Source organism: Lepus europaeus, chromosome 12, assembly GCF_033115175.1.
Source record: "Lepus europaeus isolate LE1 chromosome 12, mLepTim1.pri, whole genome shotgun sequence".
NCBI classification, from domain to species: Eukaryota; Metazoa; Chordata; class Mammalia; order Lagomorpha; family Leporidae; genus Lepus; species Lepus europaeus.
Genome location: NC_084838.1, coordinates 62,431,168 through 62,454,899, shown reverse-complemented (window position 1 = coordinate 62,454,899; position 23,732 = coordinate 62,431,168). Strand labels below are relative to the sequence as shown.

Below are 23,732 nucleotides of genomic sequence, written 5' to 3'. Positions count from 1 at the left end.
TCTTTTTTATCTGCTAGTTCACTCTCCAAGTGCCCACAACAGCCAAGGATGGGTGAGGCTGAAGCCAGGGGCCAGGAGCTTCATTCAGTTTTGAAACACATGTCAGGGATCCTAGTACTTGGACCATTATCTGTTGCCTTCCCAGGCACATTAGCAAGAAGCTGAATTGGAAGCAATCAGAATAGCTTGGATTTGAACCTGTATTGCAATGAGGGACCCAGGTGTCCCAAACAGCAGCTTAACTCACTGCTCCACAACACCCAACCCCATGTATCTACATTTGTTATACATTTATTTATACAAACAAATCAGAAGACCAGCAAAGAGACTCATAGGAATCCAAGTAAAAGATATAAGAAACCTGTACTAACGGGAAAGACAATGGGAGCAGAAAGAAATGGAAGAATATGAGAACATTTGGAACTCTCATGACTTGATTATAGATTGAATAGATCGGAAAATAGGGTAACCAGAAATTATTCCTAGTTTACTGGCTTGTATTACTCAATGTTTGATAATTCTTTTGAGATAAGAGGAGATAGCTGGTGAGAAATAAATGAATTGGTGATGGGGGTGGTGGTACAGAGGGTTAAGCTGCTGGTTGGAACTCCTACATTCCATACCCCTGGGTAAGAATGTCTGGGTTCAAGTCCTACCTACCCTCCCATTCTAGTTTCCTACTAATGCACACCTTGGGAGGCAATAGATGATACCTCAAGTGCCTACCACTCGTGTGGGAGACCCAGAGGAGATCAAGGCCCCTGGCTTCTGTATGGCCCAGTCCTGATAGGTATTTGCATCTGTGAGTGAACTATGGATGGAAAATTTCTCTCTCTCTCTCTCTTTCTCTCTCTCTCTATGTCCATTTTCCAAATAAAATACAGATATATAAATAAACTTTTAAAATGCATGAATTTTACTTTACAATGTTCTAAGATACAATTTATTATTTGGAAAGTAAGTAGGAAACACTATTTAAGAGAGAAGTTTACTGTCTCCAATAGTTTTGTTCAGGTTTAAACATTCTAAAACATCTGTAAAATTTCTACTAACTGGGATATCCCAATCATTTGGTGAAAATCCTGTTCCCACGGTTTGTTAACAAAACCTTCAACCTTAACTGTTCATACTGGTCTCATTCTTGTCTTTCTGCTTGCAGCTTGTGTTCCCAAAGGGAACTAGTGTTTTTGTTACTGTCAGTCCCGAGCCCTGAGGCAGAACGTTGGAATGAGGAGTGGCAAGAAGCTGCTTATTAACTAGTCATGCCAATACCCACCCACCCTGTGACTTCATTTCAGCTTTAATGGAAGGGAGGGAAAGTGGGTGGATGTGAGTCTAGAACTGTCTAAGAAATATGAGAATAAGCTATTGTTCTAAATGTAAATAAGTGGAAAATGTGGACCACAACATTTACTGTGAAAAATTTCAGTAGGCTTATAAGTAAATTTAAAAATAATACATTGAACAGCTTGTACCATTAAAACCTAGGTGGTATCATTAACATTTTAGTGAAAATTCTTTGTAGTCTATTTATTTATTCCTCCATCCATCCATTAATTCACATTATATTTTGATGTATTTCACAATAAATTGTGGCTATGAGTACATTTCCCACCATATACTTCAGAATGCATAACATTAAATAACATTAATGCCTGTCTAATTTGTTGAAGAATTTTGACAAATATACATCTGTGTAACCCTAACATCCTACTAAAATATAAAAGATTACCATCTGCCAACAAAGATTTGTCATACTCCTTGCCATTGAGTCTTTACACCCATATCTCCAAAAATTAGCCAGAGTTCTGATTTTTTTTTTCTGTTCTGGAACTTTATATAAGTGAGTTCATACAGTACAAACTCTCTTATGTCTGGTTTCTTTAACTTTTTGTGATTGTTGCTTTCTGTGGCACAAATAACATGAATCAACAAGATTCCAAGTATTCTCTTAAAAGCTTTGTACTTTTAGCTATAGGACCATAGTTATGTTGTCCATTTCCTTTTTTTTTTTTTTTAATGTGGCAAACAAAAATGTTCTTTTCCTTTTGTATTATATGGATATTCTGCTATCCATTATCGTTTGTTGAAAACACTTGTCCTTCCTCAAGCAAGCTTCTGCTTATCCACCATGACTTGCATACCTTAAGTTTTATCTTTTGCATATTTTAGATACTTATTTATATTTCAGAGAAATGTGAAACCAGTAGTTTTCACTTTGTGTAAAACTTGCCTCGGGGTCCCCGCAAGAGCCAGTCATACTTGGCCAGCTGAATCCAGCCCATGCTGTCATTTCCCCTTCTCAGACAACGGCTGCTTAGTACACAGTAGAGCACCACATCCCTGCAGACTGATGATTCAGAGATCCAGGAAAGGATGAGTTGGGCTTGATTCACATGGTACTTTCTTCAGTGCTGCTTCCTAACTGCAGTTTATGGCTCAATTCCTATTATTCCCTGAGAGACACTGCCTTCAACAATTCTACAACATTTATTCCCAGGAAAGTCTAGTTATTCTCACCTCCAGGGATTCACACATGCTTTTGTCCTGGGCCAGCATGCTCCTCTCTGGGTGTCTAAGGAGTGCTATTTACATTAAAGGAAGGCTTTGTCCATCTCCCATCAATGTTAAGTATTCCCTCCTGAATGCTCCCATGCTATGTTGATCATTGACACTTTGTGTCACTTACCCATTTCCCCACACTTATTAATGGGATATTTCTCTCTCTTCCTCATATATATTCTTCTTGACATAAGCCTCTGGAAATCATAAATCTAGTCTTTCTTTCCACCTCAGCAAGGTAAAACCATGACTGCAACAATAATAGATTTGATAGATGAGATAATTTAAATTTTCTAAGTACTTTAAATCTCAAATCTTTTCTACATTGTGTCTATAGGTATGTTAGCAGCTGTGCTTACGGGATCTCACAGCCTGATCACCTGATTTGGCAATTTTAATGATCTTTTCTCACAGAATGGAGAAAACTAACTCCCTTGAAAGAATAGCAAACAACATTTATAATTTCACTGAGAGCATATTTGGAAATTTCCATACATATGGAGATTGGAATGATTCTTGTAGAGGGACATCTGAAGTACCTACTGTCTTGTTTCTTCTCCACATGGAGTCTATTGGGACTGAAATATTCAACAAGATTCTTTCATTTACATGACCAGTGCCTGGGTTAGGATAGCTGTTGCATATGAAGTGTGGTTACCATGGCTCCCTAGCCACACATATTGGATTCAAAATGTATATTAAGTGTAGCCTGCAGTTTTCCACATTAAATGTGTCATTGGGTACTATTTGAGGCTATGAAGAGAAAGCACACTAGTAAGTTCACAGATTCAGAATGCAACTGTTTATTAGCTATGTGAAACTGTCAGTGAGGATGTTGCAGTAACAGAGATCCTAAAATTGTAGTGGTCTCACTCACATGCCAAAGTTAGGTATTGATCAGCCACAACCTATCACACTATTTCAGAGCCATCACTTTGGGAAACAGGATAGTGAAATATTGCCTGTTTGTAGAACATTACCAGACATCAAGGAAAAGGGAAAAGAGACATGAGGAGCCATATCAATCTACTAGGTACATCATCGTAAGGAAAACATATTCTATCTGTGTTCCATTTTCATAATCTATAAAATTATGATAATACAGTATTAATACGACTGCTACATAGCTGATGCCGATTAGCAGAACTAATATATTTAAAATACTTAACACATGCCTGGTGTGTAATTATTTTCTAGTAAATGTTGATTTAAAGGCTAAGAACCACAGTTTCTATATTTATCAAACAGTAACAGGTTAAGTGATATCTATAATATCTAGCACTTCATCTGGGTGGTTAGAACAACCACCGGGCATAGCTGGCTGGCATAGCTCTATTGTGGATAGATGCCTGAGGTCTTGGCTCTTCATGTGGTGTCTACTAAGACTGAAATATCCACGATGATTCCTTCACTCACATGTTCAGTGCTTGGGCTGGGATGACACAGCTGAAGGATGACTATGATGGCTCTCTAGGCACACATCTTGAACTCACAGCAATTTTTATAGCAGCTGCCTTAACTCAGAACAGACATTATGAAAATATATTCCAAGGGGATCAAAAAGAAGTTGCAATTCTTCTCATGATAGCATGAGGTCAAGAATATTATTCTTCCTGAATTCTGTTAGTCAAACATACCACTAACACCAGCAAGTTCTTATCTCTTTACTTAAACAAGTTAGGTGAGAGAAGCCAGGAGAGATGTAGCAGGGTGAAGACACTGTGATAACTGTGTAATGGTTTATGTATTTATTTATTTTGTATCTTCCTAATCCCCAGTGAGTCTGACACATCTCATGGAATTATTTGCCATCCATATGTATCTTCTTTATTTAAGTGTCCATTTAGATGACTGGCTCAATTTTTCAGTTATTTATTTTCTTAGTATTTTCAGTAATGAGAGGTTTTTGAATATGGGGTTGAAAATAAGTCCTTTGTTAAATATGTGATTGACAATTATTTTCCTAGTATGTGATTATCTTTATACTTTCTTTATAGGGACTTTGTGGAACAGAAAGTGTTTTTTAATATTGATAAAGTCCAGTGTCCAAAACATTTTCTTTTATAGATCATGTTTTGGAATAATAATAAGAAGAAGAAGGAGAAGGAGAAGGAGAAGGAGGAGGAGGAGGAGGAGGAGGAGGAGGAGGAGGAGGAGGAGGAGAAGGAGAAGGAGAAGGAGAAGGAGAAGGAGAAGGAGAAGGAGGAGAAGGAGAAGGAGAAGGAGAAGGAGAAGGAGAAGGAGAAGGAGAAGAAGAAGAAGAAGAAGAAGAAGAAGAAGAAGAAGAAGAAGAAGAAGAAGAAGAAGAAGAAGAAGAAGAAGAAGAAAATTTGTTTAACTTGAGATTATGGACATTTTCTCTTATTTTCTTCAAAAAGTTATGAAGAAAATAAATCTCTGAATTATATCTTTGAAATTATATCTCTAAACCATCCTGTGTTAATTCTTGTATAAAGTGTGAGGCATATAAAAAAGAATGAAATCCTGTTTTTTGCAACAAAATGGATACAACTGGAGATCATTGTGCTTAGTGAAATAAGCCAGACCCAGGGAAAAAAATGTATATGTTTTCTGAAAGCTAATAGATAGGGGACAAAAAAAAAATGTAATGCATACTAGTGAAATTGATACCTTTAGATTTGGCTATTGTTTTTTAGCATTTGTCTATACTCTGGTGGAGCAATGGGCTTTCTGCTTTCTACTTGTTAAATTACCTATGTAGTGAAGTATTAAGCCTGTGACTCTAAAGTAAATTGAAAGTATGTTATAGGGGCCGGCACTGTGGCTCACTTGGCTAATCCTCCGCCTGCAGCGCCGGCATCCCATATGGGCGCCAGTTCTAGTCCCAGTTGTTCCTCTTCCAGTCCAGCTCTCTGCTGTGGCCTGTGAGGGCAGTGGAGGATGGCCCAGGTGCATGGGCCCCTGCACCCACATGAGAGACCAGGAGGAAGTACCTGGCTCCTGGCTTCAGATTGGCGCAGCGCACCGGCCAGAGAGGCCATTTGTGGGGTGAACCAACAGAAGGAAGACCTTTCTCTCTCTGTCTCTCTCTCTCACTGTCTATAACTCTACCTGTCAAATAATAAAAAAAAAAAATAAATAAAATAAAATAAAGTATGTTCAAAAAAATAAAGGTAAAAATAAAAAAGAAAGGAATGAAGGAGGAGGGAGGAAAAGAGCATAGAAAGTATGATTATGGGCTTAAAATTGTATAAATTAAATATTGAAATCTGTTTTCCTTATATAAGTAAATAAATAAAACAATTAAAGAAAAACTGTGAAGCATAGGTTCAATTTATTACATTTATTGCATATATTGTGTACTCTATTATTTTCCATCTATGTATCTGTCCCTTTCCTATATCACTCTATTTTGATCACTGCAGCTTAAAAGTAAGTTTTAAAATAAAATAGTTTGAATTCAGTACTTTTTGTATTTATTTTAAAAAATGGGTTTAGGTAGGGTTTTCTTTTCCTTTCTATATACATTTTAGGGTAGAGTTATTTAAATCTACAACAAGCATGTTTTTTTTTTATTTGTAATGCATAAAATCTATAAATCAGTATGGGAAGAAGTGATAACTGTCTTGAGTCATGTTTATTTCTACATTATCTAAATATTCTCCATTTTTCTTTTCTTAATTAGCATTTGATTTATGTTAGATTTATATGCTTAAATATTTAATTATTAGGAGCTACCACAAAATGTACTCTATTGCAATTATTAATTGTTTATCAAGAATATTATAAGAAAATATGATTTTTTGCATATAACAGGAATTTCAAACCCACTTGAAAGCTCTAGGAACATTTTCATAGATTCTTTGGGATTTGTAGACCATCATGTCAAGTGAAAATGAGGACAGTTTTGATATTTTCTTGCCTATATGTATGTTTGTAATTTTACTTTCTTTCCCTGTTGAGTTGGCTAAGATTTCTAGTTAAATAGGCACAGAATGAGTGACATCCTACTTTGTTCAAATTCTTAGTGGCAAATTATTTGGCCTTTTTTTTTTCTTTTTTTTTCATTTGACAGATTGAATTAGACAGTGAGAGAGAGAGAGAGAGAGAGAGAAAGGTCTTCCTTTAATTGGCTCACCCACAAAATGGCCACCACGCCTGGAATTATGCCGATCCAAAGCCAGGAGCCAGGTGCTTCCTCCTGGTCTCCCATGTGGGTGCAGGGCCCAAGCACCTGGGCCATCCTCCACTGCCCTCACGGGCCACAGAAGAGAGCTGGACTGGAAGAGGAACAACTGGGACTAGAACTGGCATCCATATGGAATGCAGGCACCACAGGCAGAGGATTAACTAATTGAGTCATGATGCCAGCCCCATGACCTTTCAACATTAGGTCTGTTCCTTAAGGCAGACACCCTTTATCAGATTAAGGAAGTTCCTTTCATATTCCTGGTTCCTTCAGAGTTTTTATCATGAACACATGTTAGCTTTTGTGACGTATGGTTTCTGAATGAGTATAGTCATGTGACTTATCTTTCTTATTTATTAATAGAGTGGATTGCCTAACTCAGTTTTCAAATGTTGAATTACTCTTGCATCTCAAGACACATTCCACTAGGCTGTTATATGCTCTTTTTGTATGTGATTAGATTTGGTTTGCTAATATTTTGCTGAGGATTTTTGTATCTGTGTTCATGAGGCAAATTTTGTCTCTGTTTCCTTGTTTTTTCACACCAGGATAATTTTGTTCTTATAAAATGAATTTGAAGTATCATCTCTTTAATTTTCTGGAAGATACCATTTTAGTTTAGTCTTGTGAGAGGCAGAAAAAAGAAGTGACTGGGCCGCGGTGGGGGTGACTGTCTCCCTCCAGCTCTCAGGGCCCTCTTTGCTAGTCTCCTGGAAAGAGAACCAAGGTATTCATTTTGCTGCTCTGACGCATAATTCCCATCACTGAATTGCTGTCCAGAGCAAATCAGCAACAGCGTAGAGAGACAAAAAGTAATGGAAATTCTCTGCGTGTTCTTTGGATCATAGGAATCATAGGCCTTCTGGCTAGACAGGATTCCCTTTCTCAAGAAAGGGAACTTTCTGTATTTACCAGCTGCTGACATCACTATTGCGCTACAGCACTCAAGATGCTGAGAACAGGTAACTTAGGCCTGGGACTTTACTGCAGGCAGTGACAGAGTAAAAAGAAAAGAACAAAACAGATCGAAATTGAAAACAGGTTGTGTTTTTTTTCTTTTTTCTGATTTCTCTGTCCTATTGTCATTTCTTAGACAATAAAGAAAGAAGTTTCTTTGGTGTTTTTATTGTTCTTACTTACTGCATAGTTTCAGATTTGAGCTTTATTTGAGTCCAAGCAGGAAATATGGTAACACAACAAAACGAAACAACGTAAGTAGCTCACAATGGGATTATTTATATTTTGTGTTCTTGTTTGCTTCCTAATCTATCTCCCCCAACTCGCTTTTAAGTGTCCTCAGATGGCTGCTCCACGGATTCTGGTCAGCTTTGTAGTTGTATTCAATGAGAAGTGGAGTTGAGTATGGTTACTCCACTAATTTTGAAATGCAAAATGTAATTTAAAAAGCAATTTACCAGTATAAAGTTTTGCTGCCTCACAGATTTGCATATCTTCTGTTGTGACATATTAATTCTAAATAAAAAACTGTTCCAGCTAGGTAATTGCAACATAAATATATTTTCTATATTATTTCTATTATTTTGCTACAGCTTATCTTAGAATTTATTTAACATGTAGGATTCCTAGTTTTATATACTGGAATCTATGTTTACCTGTTCGCATGTTAAATATGCATGTGTATGAGGCACAGGCAGAAGACTCAGCCACTATCAAGATTAGGATTACTTTATATATTTTCAAGTCTATACTTACTTTTCTGAAAATTACTTTTACCTAAATATTAATGGCAGTTAAAGTAAACTGGTATACCTAATATGAGGTAAGTACTTAATGTGAGCTAAGATACACATACTTCCTCAGCTGGTTGATTATGGTATAAGCATTAGCACTTTAGGATTAAGGGTAACAGTTGAACAGTAGTCTATTCATACAAGGCATTCATAGAGAGAAATCTCTCTTTGAAATAGTCACTTATATGTAGGCAAAAAATACAATTGATGAATTATGCAGATCATGAAAAGCCTAACTTATTACATTTGGAATACATATACAATTTAATTTTTATAAATCAAACTGATTCAAAACCAGGAAAAATATTCAATGGAACTCATAGCAGACATTTGGGAGGAGTGTTAAGCCTCTCTTCTTGTAAACTGCAGCATCAGCATCTCATATGTGCCCTGGGTTGAATCCCGGCTGCTCCACTTCCTGTCCCACTCCCTGTTAATGCTCCTGGGAAAGCAGTGGAGGATGGCCCAAGTGTTTGAGTCCTTCAATCCACGTGAGATACCCTGATGAAGTTCTTGGCTGTTGGCTTTAGACTGTCCCAGACAGCCATTTGGAGAGTGAACCAGCAGATGGAAGGAAGCTCGCTCTCTCTCTCTCTCTCTCTGCCTCTGCCTCTGCCTCTCTCTCTGTAATTCTGCCTTTGAAGTAGATAATTAAAAAAAAAAAAGAAAATTAAATGCATTACAGTTTTTCTTTTGTGTCTAAAAGATTATTAGCATAGAAATCTTTAACATTTAGAAATAAAATGAATTAACTATGATTTTCTTGGCATACCTCTATTCTGAACCTGGTTCATTGCAAAACTAGAGAGGTTAGTGCTAAGCTTCTCATATTATGAATCTATTGAAATTTTAGACAACTTTTTATAAAATATGTTCATATGCATCTTTGTAATAATTCTGGGGTATTTTTATGAGAAGTTTCTAGAATTATCCATGTTATATCACCAGAGATCCACAGAGTATTAAGTAAGAATGTTCTCTCTAGAGAATAGCACAGAATGGAAGAGAGACGAACAGACTGTCTTTATTTTCTTGGCCCCAACTCTTGATGGGATTTTTGACAAGTTATTATTCTAAAGCTTTTGCTTTTTCTTCTGAAAGACCTAAAAATCTCCAATTCTGTGTTTCTCAATTTTCAGTGTTATCTTTCTTTTGCAGTATTTATTTATTTTAATCATATTTTAAAAATTTTATTTGAGTTGTACAAGTTTCATGCATTTCATACATACAGATTTAGAAACAGTTATACTTCCCACTCTCCCTCCCACTCATGCCCCAGTGTTCTCTTTCCAAACCAGGGCCTATAACTCAGACTTTCATACTCACCATTGCCAATATTCCCTTCTTAGTTCATTTCCTCCTTTGCCCTACCAAACAAGCAAAGCATGTAACTATCCATCCCGTTGTTGACTTCAACATCAGTTCTACTGAGAATACTAGAAAAAGTCACCCAATCCTTTCTATTTGTGCTTTATTTAAGAGAGAGAGAGAGAGAGAGAGAGAGAGAGAGAGAGAGAAGTGTCTTCCATTTGCTGGTCCACTCCCCAAATAGCTGCAATGGCCGGAGCTGGTTGATTTGAAGCCAGGAGACTGGAGCTTCTTCTGCATTTTCCCCATGGGTGTGGGGGGCCAAAGACTTGGGCTATCTTCAACTGCTTTCCCAGGCTATAGCAGAGAGCTGGATCAGAAGTGGAGCAGCCAGGGCTCAAACCGGTGCCCATATGGAATGCTGGCACTGCAAGCAGCGGCTTTACCTGCTATGCCACAGCACTGGCGCCTCTCCCACTGTATTCTATACTCAATGCCTCCTAGAGACTTAGTAAATACTTCACTAGTCTGCTCCCTTATCATTTTCTTGCCTTTGAAATCTCCAACAGAATTGACTCTATACTTCTCTTTTGGCCTACAGACTATGCCTTAATGTCTCTTTCTCCAATCAAGTTTCATCAGAGGAAAAGTAAGTCCACATCATCTTGAGTGGCCTTTTATCTTTTTATGGCAGTGATCTGTGTTATTCTTTATGGACACCATGGCTGAAGGATCCATTGTCTGAAAATTGCAATGGATTCTAAATTAAAGTGGTAACATGGGAGATTCATCTTCAGTTGCATAGTATACTCTGCCTCTGCTTGTAGTACCACTTTCCATCCTCTCAGCACTTAGCTCAAGCTATGAGCTTGCCAGAATCCCCAGCCATGTGGGTTCCCTTGTATCAGAAGCAAAATTTTTATGATAAATGAAAGCATACTGAACCACTAAGGTCATACTCTTCAGGGAGCAATTGCATTTTGAAACAAGCTTGCCAAGACAGATTAATCCTTTATCATAAAGAATGAGTCCTAAATTTAGATAGTCGAATATGCTCACACACAAGAAGTGATAGTATGAAGCAGACGCACACCTAAAATAAAGGACTCTTTTACTAATGTAAAGAATTGAAAGTGAGAAGGGTATTTTGTATTTTTTGATTTTTTGGAAGGGAGAGATATGTATATGTGAGAAAGATTTGCATGGCTTGTTGTCCATAATATTCTAAGCTTCAAATACTTATAAAATCTGATAGAGAAATGAGTGGCAGAGATTATTATATTTCCTTAAAATGCACCTCTGAGTTACCTACTAAAACTAGATGCATAAATCTCATCACATGATTTGCATCATGGTAAGAATGATCTACAATGATTTGTAAAATACTTCTATTCTTCAGTCACGTTGATAGTTCTACAAGAGAAAATATGCATTTCAGCTACAAACAGCTAACATAACACATTACATATGTGTGCTAAATGTTTTTATTGAAACTAGGAAAACTATTTTACAAAGTAAAACATCAATCTAATAAAAGTTTCTACAAAAAAAAGGATTCCATCAAAGTTCAGGAAAAGCTGTAAACGTGATCCCCTTCTGGATATTTAAAATGTACTTGGTTCCATAAAAGGCTCTGAGTTGCTCTATAGAAAAATACAATGCAATTTTTTTTGTCAAAAATTTTCCCAAATGGATTAGACTACTGACCTCATAATGCGCATTAACTATAGCCCAGAGTACTACAAAGAATATTCTGAGAAACGTTGAGGTGAACACTTGTCTGTTGAGAGGAATACATTCTGCAGCTTTCACAACCACCCGAATTCATGTATACCACTGTAGCATATATTTTCTATCATCAAATATACAAATATTGATCTTCAGTGAACCAGCACTGAAACACTTTTTAATTTTTTTTCTCTCCCTGTAAATAAAGGGAGTACATGGCAGATTTTATTCATATCAACAAATCTCAACAACCTTAACTGACTTAGGCACTAAACTCTTCATGTACTCCAAACACCTTTGGTTAAAAATATCAATTTCTTTGAATTCTCTACTTTTCCTTAAATTCTATAACAAGGATTAGCAAGGGGATAATTACTAGCTCTCCCCCCTCCTTCCCTCTCTCTCTTACACACACTCACAAACACAGAACTTTAATATTTCTATTTTATTTTCTGTGGAGCAGGAAAATGTACTTCAAGTTTTCAAGGTGCTACATGTATATAATTAGAAGAAATATGTAAACAGCCCATGTCTACATCTATATGTAACATCCTTTCTGTTTAACACATAATGGCACACTGAGCTAGGAATTTAGAGAAATATTGATGTCATAATTAGTGATCTTGGACAAGTTACTTTCTTTCTCTAGGATGTCCCTTTCTCAGCTTTGAAAATCAGTTATAAAAGTTGCTTGAAGACTGAGATGAGATATAAAGTAATTTTTACTAGTGAATAATAAACAGAAGGAATCATACAAGGAACAGTCTTATGGCTGAAATGCATATAAAAATCCATGTCTTTAAAATTTCATGTGTGCCCATCTATATAGACATCTAGGCTAATAGCATGTTTGCTTTTATCAACATTGTTTGCAAGCAAGTTCAGATCTGTGCCACATGAAAGATTCAACAGGTAGCTACAAGGACATTCTTTCCCAGCCCTCCATCAAGATGATATTCTCTGACCGAAATTCTTGAAGAAAGTGAGACTAACCTTCATGTACCAGTCTTCTCTTCTGAGTGGAGGAAAATAAGACTGTAGTTGTCATATTTTTCCATACCTTGCATTTCTTCAGGAATAAATTTTTTAAAAGGTACATACATGACAACTTTTTACCCCTTTCTATTTAGGTCAGCACTCAGTGTTGTCTTAGTAAAGAAATGAATCCTGGAAGACATGGCTGATAGCGTGAAGAGCAGGGATCAATAGCAATGACTGGCACAGTAAATATATATCATACCGTGTACCAATTTTCCTAAATATAAGCTGTTCTTTTTTCTTTTTCATATCCTATAGCTGACCTCTCACATGCTCTCTATTTGGGCTAAAAATAAGATGTAACTAAAACACTGAAATAGAAAACCTTCATGTTTAATCCTCCTTTGTTCAACTTCTTAGTCTTGAGGCAATGAAATGGGACAGAATCACCAGGATGCAATGTGTCACAAATGGCAGAAATACAATACTCAATACATGATCATCTCTCTAAGTTCTACACACATACACACGGGTGGAAACCCATAGCACTGTAGATGCTGCTTTGTGTGCTTAAAACCAAACAAAACACAAACAATGGCTATATTGCTATGACAACAGAGTCCATGCCATGGGTTCTGGGAACCTTTGGCAGCTGTCTTTAACTTAAAATGTTTGCTTTTCTACCTTATATCATGTAAGTAGTACTGTGGGCCTCGAAATGTGTGCCTTGGCCATTTCAAGAAGTTTCATGCATTTTGTGTGCTTCTAAGCAGGTGAAAATAAGGCCACATGATATGAGTAATTCTCAGGGCTGATCCACTTCAGAAATCTCACTCCAAAACAATCTAGCAGGGGCCTTCTCAATTTTGGCTTTGGCAAAACTAGTATAGTAAGCCTTCACTGCTCATTTTTTTCAAGTTAATTACTGCAGAATCCCTAATTTCAGAAGGTGATTTGTATTTCATGTGCTATAATTTTTCATTAAAATAATCTGATACAAAGGAAGAGGGCAATTCTCTTACATAAAGCAATTAATTAAAAATATCATCTTTCAAATAATTCTGTAATATAGTATTTTTAGTTTTATATTATAGGTGATTAGAATTGGATTCAGAGAGGTTAAGCAATTCATACCAGGCTCACAGGAGAGCACAGATTAATGCCCTGGCACTCTGAAATCCAATGAATTTTTTTCCCAATTTAGTCCTTCTGTATGTTTAAATGCATCTATAAGCTTGGTTCAGACAACAACACTTATATAACATCATTTCCTAAGAAATATATGAGGCTGGATATTTGTAACTAAGAATAGTGCTATTAGTGGCATCCTTCATTAAGCCTGTGTGAACAGTGAGAGAAAGCAAAAGAAAAAAATAATCATTGGACACTTTTTAAGGCTGATAATTGCACATAAAAGCAAATAATAATCTCTCGTGAACATCTCCAAGGAATCTTAATGGAAAATGGGAAGTCATGAGTGTCATGTTATTAGGTCACATTCAGGACCTTTGATAGATTATTTAATTTATATATTGTTTTTCCAAATTATTAATAATTGTACAACTTAAGTGAGTTGTAAAAAACATGAGTAACTTTATGGGGATATACTTAAATTTATAACATTATTTAGAATCAGTTCCAAATGGCACACATCATCCTGTAACTGAGGATCAGGAAGCTGGAGGGACAGAATTTATAGCCATAAAGTGTTAAAATACACTAGAAGACAGTATAGAATCAAATTGTATGAAATGTCTAGCTCCATATAATCAACATTGTTAGTCAGAGTTTTCCCTAAAAACAAATAAACCCTTTTACTCTATGAAACATTCCCTGAATTTCTAGTTCATAGCTTCCTCCTTTGATCACCTACTACTTGAGCCACCTCTGTCAGTTAGCATATATAACTTTGAAATTTACTAGTGTGCATATGAGGTTAGATAGTGTGGCTCAACAGGTTAAGTCAATGCTTGGTGATAACCACCTCATATCTCAGTGCCTGGTTGAAGTCCCATCTACTTCACACTTCCAATCCAACTTCCTATTAATGAGCCTGGAGACAGCTGCTGATGGCCCAAGTGCTTGGGTTTCTGCTACCTACATGAGCAGCCTGGCATCTGGCTTCTTCATGGCCTTTCTCTAACTGTTGAAAGCACTTGAGGAGTGAACTAGCAGAAGATTTCTCTCTCTCTCTCTCACTTTCTCTCATTCTCTGTCTCTGTTACTCTGCCTTTCAAATAAATAAGTTTAAAAAATAAACTTTTCATATATAACTTACTTTCCGAACTAGATTCCAAGAATTAAGTATTTTCAAAGTAGAACAACAAAGATACTACTGATTTTTTTTTCAGAAGGTCATAAAATTGATGACAAGTATCAGTGATGCATAAATTCACAGATTGGAACAACAGCAAAGGCAACACTTCTATGAGGTTGTTCTGTTGCAAGTACAATAAATTCACTAGACTGTGAGTTGCTAAGGGCCAAAGAGTTGTCTTTTTCATATTTATTCTCTTGTTTTGGCACTAGCATGTTGCCTGACACATAGTAGATATGTCTGAAAAAGGAAGAAATGTCTAGAGGGAGAAAGAACTGAAAGAGGAAGAGTATCAGTCTGGGTATTGAAAGATGGACTGAATCTGAGAAAAAGCTGAAAATTCTAGGCAAGAAGAACAGCATCAGCAAAGACAGAGCAGTTGAAACTGGCAATTTCTGAGTGTATGTGAGTGTAAAACTATATTGAGGCCCTTTAACCTGGAACAAGAAGCTCTTATGTCACAGGATAGTATGTTGAACAGGTAAGATAGTTTTCATGCTGTGGAGGTCATACTGTGAAAGTTAGAATGAATAATTTAGAATTAGTGCTGGAGGCAATGTAGCCAAAACAGGTCTTAAGATAATTAGAGTATTTAGGAAAATTACTCAGAAACAGCATCACTCAAGACAGAGGAGATAGGAAATACTAAAGAAGAAAATTCACTTTAGATTCAAATGTGGTCATGAGCTGATGAACTTGAATGACTCCAGGGTTAGTAAAAGGGAAAACAATTTTATTTAAAAAAAATCCAGTTGAGTTTGAGAATTAATTCAATGAAATCACCAGAGAGATAGAGATATACTAAATATTCTCAAACCCCTCCTGGTGAGAGAGATTGAACTCACAAATTCTGATGCCATAAATTAAAATAAGTATAGAGAACAGTTAGTTGAAGGGAAATGTCTAATTTTGGACATGGTAACTTTATATAATGAAGATACACTATGAATTTTAAAACAAAGGAATTGAAAGAATGAAGAGCCAGGGAACTAGGAGTACTAAGAGGTAGTAGAAAAGATATCTAGTTAGAAACGAAATCAGCAAAACCATTAGTGCTGTGCACAACATGTAGAAGATACTTAAGATATTGAATTATTATTTCATTAACTCACTTACTATCTCTATATTTATGAAAGAATTAAAAGGACACATTAATTCTTGTTGTAATTATCACATCATGAAGATAAAATAATATGGGGATTATTAGAAATCTTGAAAATTATAGAAGTCTATCTAAGTTATAAATCAGAGATCAGTGGCAGAGGTATAATTTTTGTCTGACCCATATAGAGCTGGTTTGTCTGCTCTTTGTAGCCTCCTAGAGAAGAATTTTATGCTTCCGTATCCACTTTCAAAGAGATGGAAGCTAGCAAAACCATAGAGAACATAAGATTTATTTTCTGAGAAAACAAAGTTTCGGTTTGGTTGAGTTTCTTCTGCCAGCCAATCATCTCTGTTTTCCTAAATATAAAATAAAAATGAGACATCTCTTACACATTTAATAGATTTGTTTTACAAGCTTCAACTAACACAAGAACAGAGAACCTGAGTGGGTGGAAGAGGGAGGAAGTGGTATGAGTAATAAGGATACATGATTATCTGAGTTATAGCAGATCTATAAAGGGCTGGAGTCAGGTGGAAGGAAGGGACTTGATCCCTGGGGATTCGGATTAAGGAGGAAAAGCATTCAATAATGATTAAGCATATGGACTCTGGATTCAGACAGAAGGGTGTTTATCTTTGGATAAAACAGAGCTCCTACCTGTGTGGCTACGGGAGATTTCCTGAAGTTAGCTAAGCCACTAATTGTGACATAGGCACAAACAAATGATCTACCATCTAAGACTGTGGAAATGTGAAGAGATAGAGACTAAATACTTAGTAAACACTGGCTAACATTATTAAGAGGAAACAGTAGTAGATAGTAACCAGCAAGAAGACCTCACTCATACTTAGTTGAAGTTATTAAACACAAGAAGACAAAGAGAAAGGAAGGAGAGAAAGAATGGAATTACAAGAAGAGAGAGAAAGTAGCAAGGGTTTGTAAAGAAAGGAGGAGAGATAGTATAAAAATCAGAAACAGGAAGAAAGTGGTAGGAAAAAGTTGAAAAGAAGCATGGTAAAAGTTAACAGGAAAAGAACTTCTAAAAATAAAATGCATATTTAGAAATTTCCATATAATATTCCTTTATCATCATAATAGAAGCAGAATAAAATAAAGTATAATTATGAATGAAACTGGAAACAAATTTTGATGGAAAACTCATCAGAGGAAGAGGAAAGGGATCAAAGAACTTTGGTTTTAGACATACAGGAATTGACTGAAAGTGTGAAATATGACTTCATCTAATTCCTTCATGTGTCCTCCTTTTTAATATCTTTATCACTATATAAAATGCTTGTTTAAATAATGTGTGATGTAAGCCTTTGTAGTCAACTATGCTTTGGCCTTTATACACTATTTTAAACAAAGTGTATTTATATAAATAAGAATGGTGCTATAACACAAGGCAAAGGTTTTATATTACACCAGGAAACTTCAGTTCTTTAAAACAGAGGCTACATTCCAGCAACTAGCAAATCTTTTTTTTAATCCCTATTCATACACAATTTAGAATGATGTCATGCCGGGTTATATATCAACTCAACCATTCTTTTAATGAATCTCTGACCCAAATGTCTGTTAAATCTGTCTAGAGTTTATAGCATGCTGAAGAAATGAAAAAACTCTATGACCTGATTATTGTCTATAGATCACTACACTTCTCACTCAAGAACAGAAATTAATTTAAGATGTTCATGTCGTGCTTATAAATAGATTTTTATAAGGCATACAAACTTACAAAGTAAGGACTTAATTAAATTTATTTGTGAGTTGAGATATTTTTCATATAGACAGATTTATAGCTAGTGACCAAGAGACTTTTGTAAGCTTTTAATGTGTAGGATATGTACATTCAAGGTTGGCCATAGGCACTACTGTATAGTATGAACCTGCACTTGAATTTGATCACCCATTGCTTTGCAATTTCCTCCACAGACACACAGGGCTTCATCTATCTTCCCCTGTACAGAGCTCCTAATCAAGTTTCTACAGTTCAGTTTTTGGTTTGACCCCTTCATGTTATATTATCTTTTTTTTTTTCACATTATACTATCTTATCCTTCAGCCTTCTCTATCTAGTTATTTGCTACTCAAGTAAATAAGAATCCAGGCAAAGGGTTCCTGAATATTCATGGATTGGATTACTTTCCAGTTAACATATTTGCAACTGAAGGGGAGAGTTAAGAAATAAACAAAACACAATGACAGTGTTGTGGGGAATATAATTTTGCTGGGTCATTTATTAAATTAGAGAATACCTATTATTTATCAAAATAATGTAAATTCTAGTTTAGCTATTTATTACATATTGTTATGCTGTATATAAGGCAATGCTCTTCACGATTTCCAGACTTATCCTTTGCTTTCTATTTAAAAGAGCTGTTCCAAAATTAAACAATGTGTTAAACAATTAAGAACTGGACAGATACAGAGCAAATTTGCTATAAAGGACCCAGAAAACAATAATATTGCTGGCACTTTATAGAGTTAGGTTTTCATTTTTTAAAGAATCATAGTAACTATTATATTTTTGAAAGGCATAAAGACAGACAGCATGATAGAAACACAGAAAGCTCTCATACCTGTTCGTTCACTCTTCAAATGCCCCCAGCTGTCAGGGCTGGGCCAATCTGAAGTCAGGAATTGGAAACTCAAATCAGGTCTCCCACCTGAGTGTCAAGGGACCCAAGTATCTGAGCCATTATCTGATGCCTCCCAGGGTGTGCATTAGCAGAAGGCTGGAATCAGCAACAGAGCCCAGATTTGAATTCAGATATTCAAATATGGATTGTGGGTGTCCCAAATGGTTTAACTACAGCACCAAAGATTCACTTCTAAGGTTTTGGTTTTTATATTGAGCTTAAACAAAGGTTAATTCTTTTTTTTTTTTTTTTTGTAGTTGCAAGGTAGAATTAAAGGACATTTCTACTTTTTTTTTTATTTATTAAACTTTTATTTAATGAATATAAATTTCCAAAGTACAGCTTATGGGTTACAATGGCTTCCCCCCTCCCATAACTTCCCTCCCACCCGCAACCCTCCCCTTTCCCGTTCCCTCTCCCCTTCCATTCACATCAAGATTCATTTTCAATTCTCTTTATATACAGAAGATCAGTTTAGTATATATTAGGTAAAGATTTCAACAGTTTGCCCCCATATAGCAACACAAGGTGAAAAAAGTACCGTTGGAGTACTAGTTATAGCATTAAATAACAGTGTACAGCACATTAAAGACAGAGATCCTACATAATATTTTTTTAAATTAATTAATTTTCTATGCCATTTCCAATTTAACACCAGGTTGTTTTTTTTTCATTTCCAATTATCTTTATATACAGAAGATCGATTCAGTATATAATTAGTAAAGACCTCATCAGTTTGTACCCACACAGAAACACAAAATGTAAAAATACTGTTTCAGTACTAGTTATAGCATCACTTCACATTAGACAACACATTAAGGACAGATCCCACATGGGATGTAAGTACACAGTGACTCCTGTTGCTGACTTAACAATTTGACACTCCTGTTCATGGCGTCAGTAATCTCCCTAGGCTCTAGTCATGAGTTGTCAGGGCTATGGAAGCCTTTAGAGTTCGCTGACTTTGATCTTATTCCGATAGGGTCATAGTCAAAGTGGAAGTTCTCTCCTCCCTTCGGAGAAGGGTACCTCCTTCTTTGATGGCCCCGTTCTTTCCACTGGGATCTCACTCGCAGAGATCTTTCATTTAGGTCTTTTTTTCTTTTCCATGGTATCTTGGCTTTCCATGCCTAAAATACTCTCATGGGCTCTTCAGCCAGATCCGAATGCCTTAAGGGCTGATTCTGAGGCCGGAGTGTTGTTTAGGACATCTGCCATTCTATGAGTCTGCTGTGTATTCCACTTCCCATGTTGGATCCTTCTCTCCCTCTTTGATTCTATCAGTTAGTATTAGCAGACACTTGTCTTGTTTGTGTGATCCCTTTGACTCTTAGACCTATCAGAGCCATCAATTGTGAGCTGAAATTGATCACTTGGACTAGTGAGATGGCATTGGTACATGCCACCTTGATGGGATTGTGTTGGAATCCCATCAAGAAAGGTACCTCCTTCTTTGATGGCCCCATTCTTTCCACTGGGATCACACCAATGCCATCTCACTAGTCCAAGTGATCAATTTCAGTTCACAATTGATGGCTCTGATAGGTCTAAGAGTCAAAGGGATCACACAAACAAGACTAGTGTCTGCTAATACTAACTGATAGAATCAAAAAGGGAGAGAAGGATCCAACATGGGAAGTGGAATACACAGCAGACTCATAGAATGGCAGATGTCCTAAACAACACTCTGGCCTCAGAATCAGCCCTTAAGGCATTCGGATCTGGCTGAAGAGCCCATGAGAGTATTTTAGGCATGGAAAGCCAAGATACCATGGAAAAAAGAAGAAGACCTCAATGAAAGATCTCTGTGAGTGAGATCCCAGAGGACATTTCTACTTTTTAAAACATCCTGATACCTTTCAAAAGCATTCCACTTAATTTAGTTCTTCGGGATTAAAAAATATAATGACTAAGCATTAAAGAGTGAAATGGAAGATAAATACTAAAAATATTTAAAGTAATATTTTGCTTTATTTTTATAATTAACCAAAGTTAGTAAAAACAGAAAAGAAAATGATTGAGTTAAAAACATCCCATAATCTCATTGCAGTGACAGCTTTTTTCATCATTTGGTAAATATGGATATATACTCTCTATGACTTTAAATAACCATTATACATTTTTATGTATTTATGCATGCATATGTGTCTATGTGTATGCATGTATTTATGTATATAAATAAAACTATGCTTGTGTGTGTACATGTATATATATATATAGAGAGAGGGAGAGCAATTATGCTGTTGACACTTGTTGCCAAGTCATTAACTATTCTGTCACCTACCTTTTATTGGCTGCAGATATGCTTGTGCTGTGGCTATATGTAACTCATCTAGCTATTTTCCTTAGTACCACACTGTTTTTAAAGAATGCTTTTATTTAATAAATATAAATTTCATAGGTACAGCTTTAGGAATATAGCGGTTTTTTCCCCCCATACCTGCCCTCCCACTCCCACTCCTGTCCCACCTCCTACTCCCTCTCCCATCCCATTCTTCATTAAGATTCATTTTTAATTATTATATACAGAATATCAACTCTGTACTAAGTAAAGATTTCAACAATTTCTACACAGACACACAAAGTATAAAGTGCTGTTTAAAGACAACTTTTACCATTAATTCTCATAGTACAACTCATTAAGGACAGAGGTCCTATATGGGGAGCAAACGCACAGTGACTCCTGTTGTTGATTTAACAATTGACACTCTTATTTATGACATCGGTGATCACCTGAGGCTCTTGTCAGGAGCTGAGTACTACACTTTTCTATAGCAGTTTTTTGTTGTTTGTTTTTTCCCCCTCTTGAATTTTATACTTAAAATATTTATAAATGAACCGTTTCACAAATTGTTGATTACTTTCTTAACAACAAATTCCATGAAAGTTTACTCAGTCTGATGATATGCTTGATTTTTAAACCTGATACTAGCTCTTCAAAGATGTTGAGCAATTTATGTATATACCACCAATATATTTAATTTATGCCCAGGTATAGTCAGAATTCAGGTATTTTGAAAGCTGAGGCATATTTTTAATAAATGAATAAATAAAGAAACAAATGCCTTGCTTTTTTCTTGAAAGGAGTTACAATCTACTTACTAATAAAAATCGTCTTTTTAGAATTCTATCATCCCTTTGATCATCTCTGCCACAAAACTAAGCAAAAGAAAGTGAGAGAGTGATTCTACTACAAATTCTATATAGCTGTTAAATAGGATTGGTTACTTTTATAGCAGAGTGATCATTCCTGAGGGCATGAATCTTAGGTATTTTCCTCTCAGTGCTCTCCACCCTTTTCTCCTCCCCTACCCTTCCTTCCTCTTTGTTTTAAAAATCATGTCTTGTGCTATGGCACCTTATATATTTATGATCACATCTTCTCAATTGACCCCTTATGAACCAGCATTGACTCACAATCTCAAACCAAATATGAAGTGCTTTCTTGGAGAGGATGATGAAATTTAAATAGAACTAAGCATATTCTTTAAACAAACTTTGAAGTGTTTGGAAGTCCAAAGCCAAAGGTTATTATGGACTGAGGGTTAGCAACCACAAAATCATCTACAACACATGGGTAGGGTATTGGAAAATCACAAAAAGACACAGGGATTGAGCAATTGCACTGTTAGCTGCCTTTTATCTTCTAGAATGGCAGGGTGCCTTGAAGTGTTCTCCCACTCCTCCACCCCTCCCTGTAAATTTGACATACACTTGGCATTTGCCATCTCAGGCTGGCCAGGAGTAGCCTCCCTGGTCAAAAGGTCACAAACCCTTGTGCCCAGCCCTGGTTATTGTACTAGCCTACAGACAGCACCCTTTCAGGAATGCTTTCCTCCCCCATTTCCACACTTCCTTTAGAGCAAACACTTTGTGAACCAAAGAATGAATTCTCACATCTATTCAGTCCTGAGCTCTACAGAGTGGCAGAACCCAGTCTAAAATATTGACCCTGTGCTACAAGAGAGAGTGATGGTTCACATGAAATCAAAGGTGGAGAATAGCAGCAGTCTTCTAGAACATTCCAAAGTCCCTTAAAAAATTAATTGGGAATAAATATTCCATGAATACACTTACCTCCTTTTTCTCTTCTTTTTGTCTTTCATCTTGGAATATGAACTACCTAAAATAATTAAAAGCAGTAACACAGTTTTAGTTTCTTATGCATAAGTTTAGTAGAATTCCTTAGTGGTTCAAAAATATGGGCTAATGCCCATTCATAGGTAAAGAAAGCAACATTGAGTTTGGGAATAAACTACAATTTGGGGAAAATTCCAGCTCCCTTACTTTATGCCATTGGAATGTTGGGTGAGTAATTTTACCTCTTACAGCTTCAAATACACCTTATCAGAGGAGAGTTAGCAATATTTTTTCTCTGGGTTGCTATGAGGGTTCAACAATACAAAATATATAAGAGTCTGTCATAAGGCAGTGCTCAATACATAGCAACTCCCCTTGTGGTAAGCATTTTTCAGTTTTTCCCATGTTATTTTATCAAAAGAATGTATGCTGCTCTGACTCAAAAGTATGTTTCTTCAGAAAAAGGTTCTTTCTGATTTGCCGAGTGAATGTAATAGTCAGTAGGTAACTGGTTTATTATTTTGAAGACATAATTACAGAATTTATCTTTTATGCAAGGCGCACATACTCAATATGCCATATGGTCACAAAATTATCTTCATTGAAGCACATCTTCTTGTGAAACAAAAGCACAAACACACACACACACACACACATACAACACACAGCTACTCCATACACAGCAAAGACAGTTACTAGTTTAAGAAGCTAATTTCCAAATGTTAAGTAATTCTCTTAAGTTGTAAGACTAGGACCTCCTGTTCTAATATGCAGTTTGTGAAATTTTTTCAATATGCTTATTTTTATTTAAAGAATGCAATGAGAATATCAACATTTGGGGCCATGCTGTGTCATGACAGGTAAAGCCACCATCTGCAGTGCCAGCAACCCATATGGGTTCTGGTTTGAGTCCCAGCTGCTCCACTTCTGATCCAGCTCTCTGCTATGTCCTGGGAAAGCAGTGGAAGATGGCACAAGCGTTTGCACCCCTGAATCTGTGTGGGAGACCTAGAAGAAGCTCCTAACTCCTGGCTTTGGATCAGCTCAGCTCCGGCTTTTACAGCCATTTGGGATGTGGACCAGTGGATGGAAGATCTCTTTCTCTTTCTCT

The 23,732-nt window shown here is 36.3% G+C and overlaps 1 long non-coding RNA gene across 1 annotated transcript in view; it reads right to left on the bottom strand.

The window, feature by feature from the left end:
* The window catches only part of LOC133771291 (uncharacterized), a 28,687-nt gene extending 5,967 nt beyond the window's left edge, over positions 1 to 22,720 (bottom strand). The window contains exon 1 of the long non-coding RNA XR_009867557.1: positions 22,619 to 22,720. This is a non-coding gene — a long non-coding RNA (uncharacterized LOC133771291). The remainder of the gene's footprint in view (positions 1 to 22,618) is intronic.
* Positions 22,721 to 23,732: the final 1,012 nt, after the last annotated feature.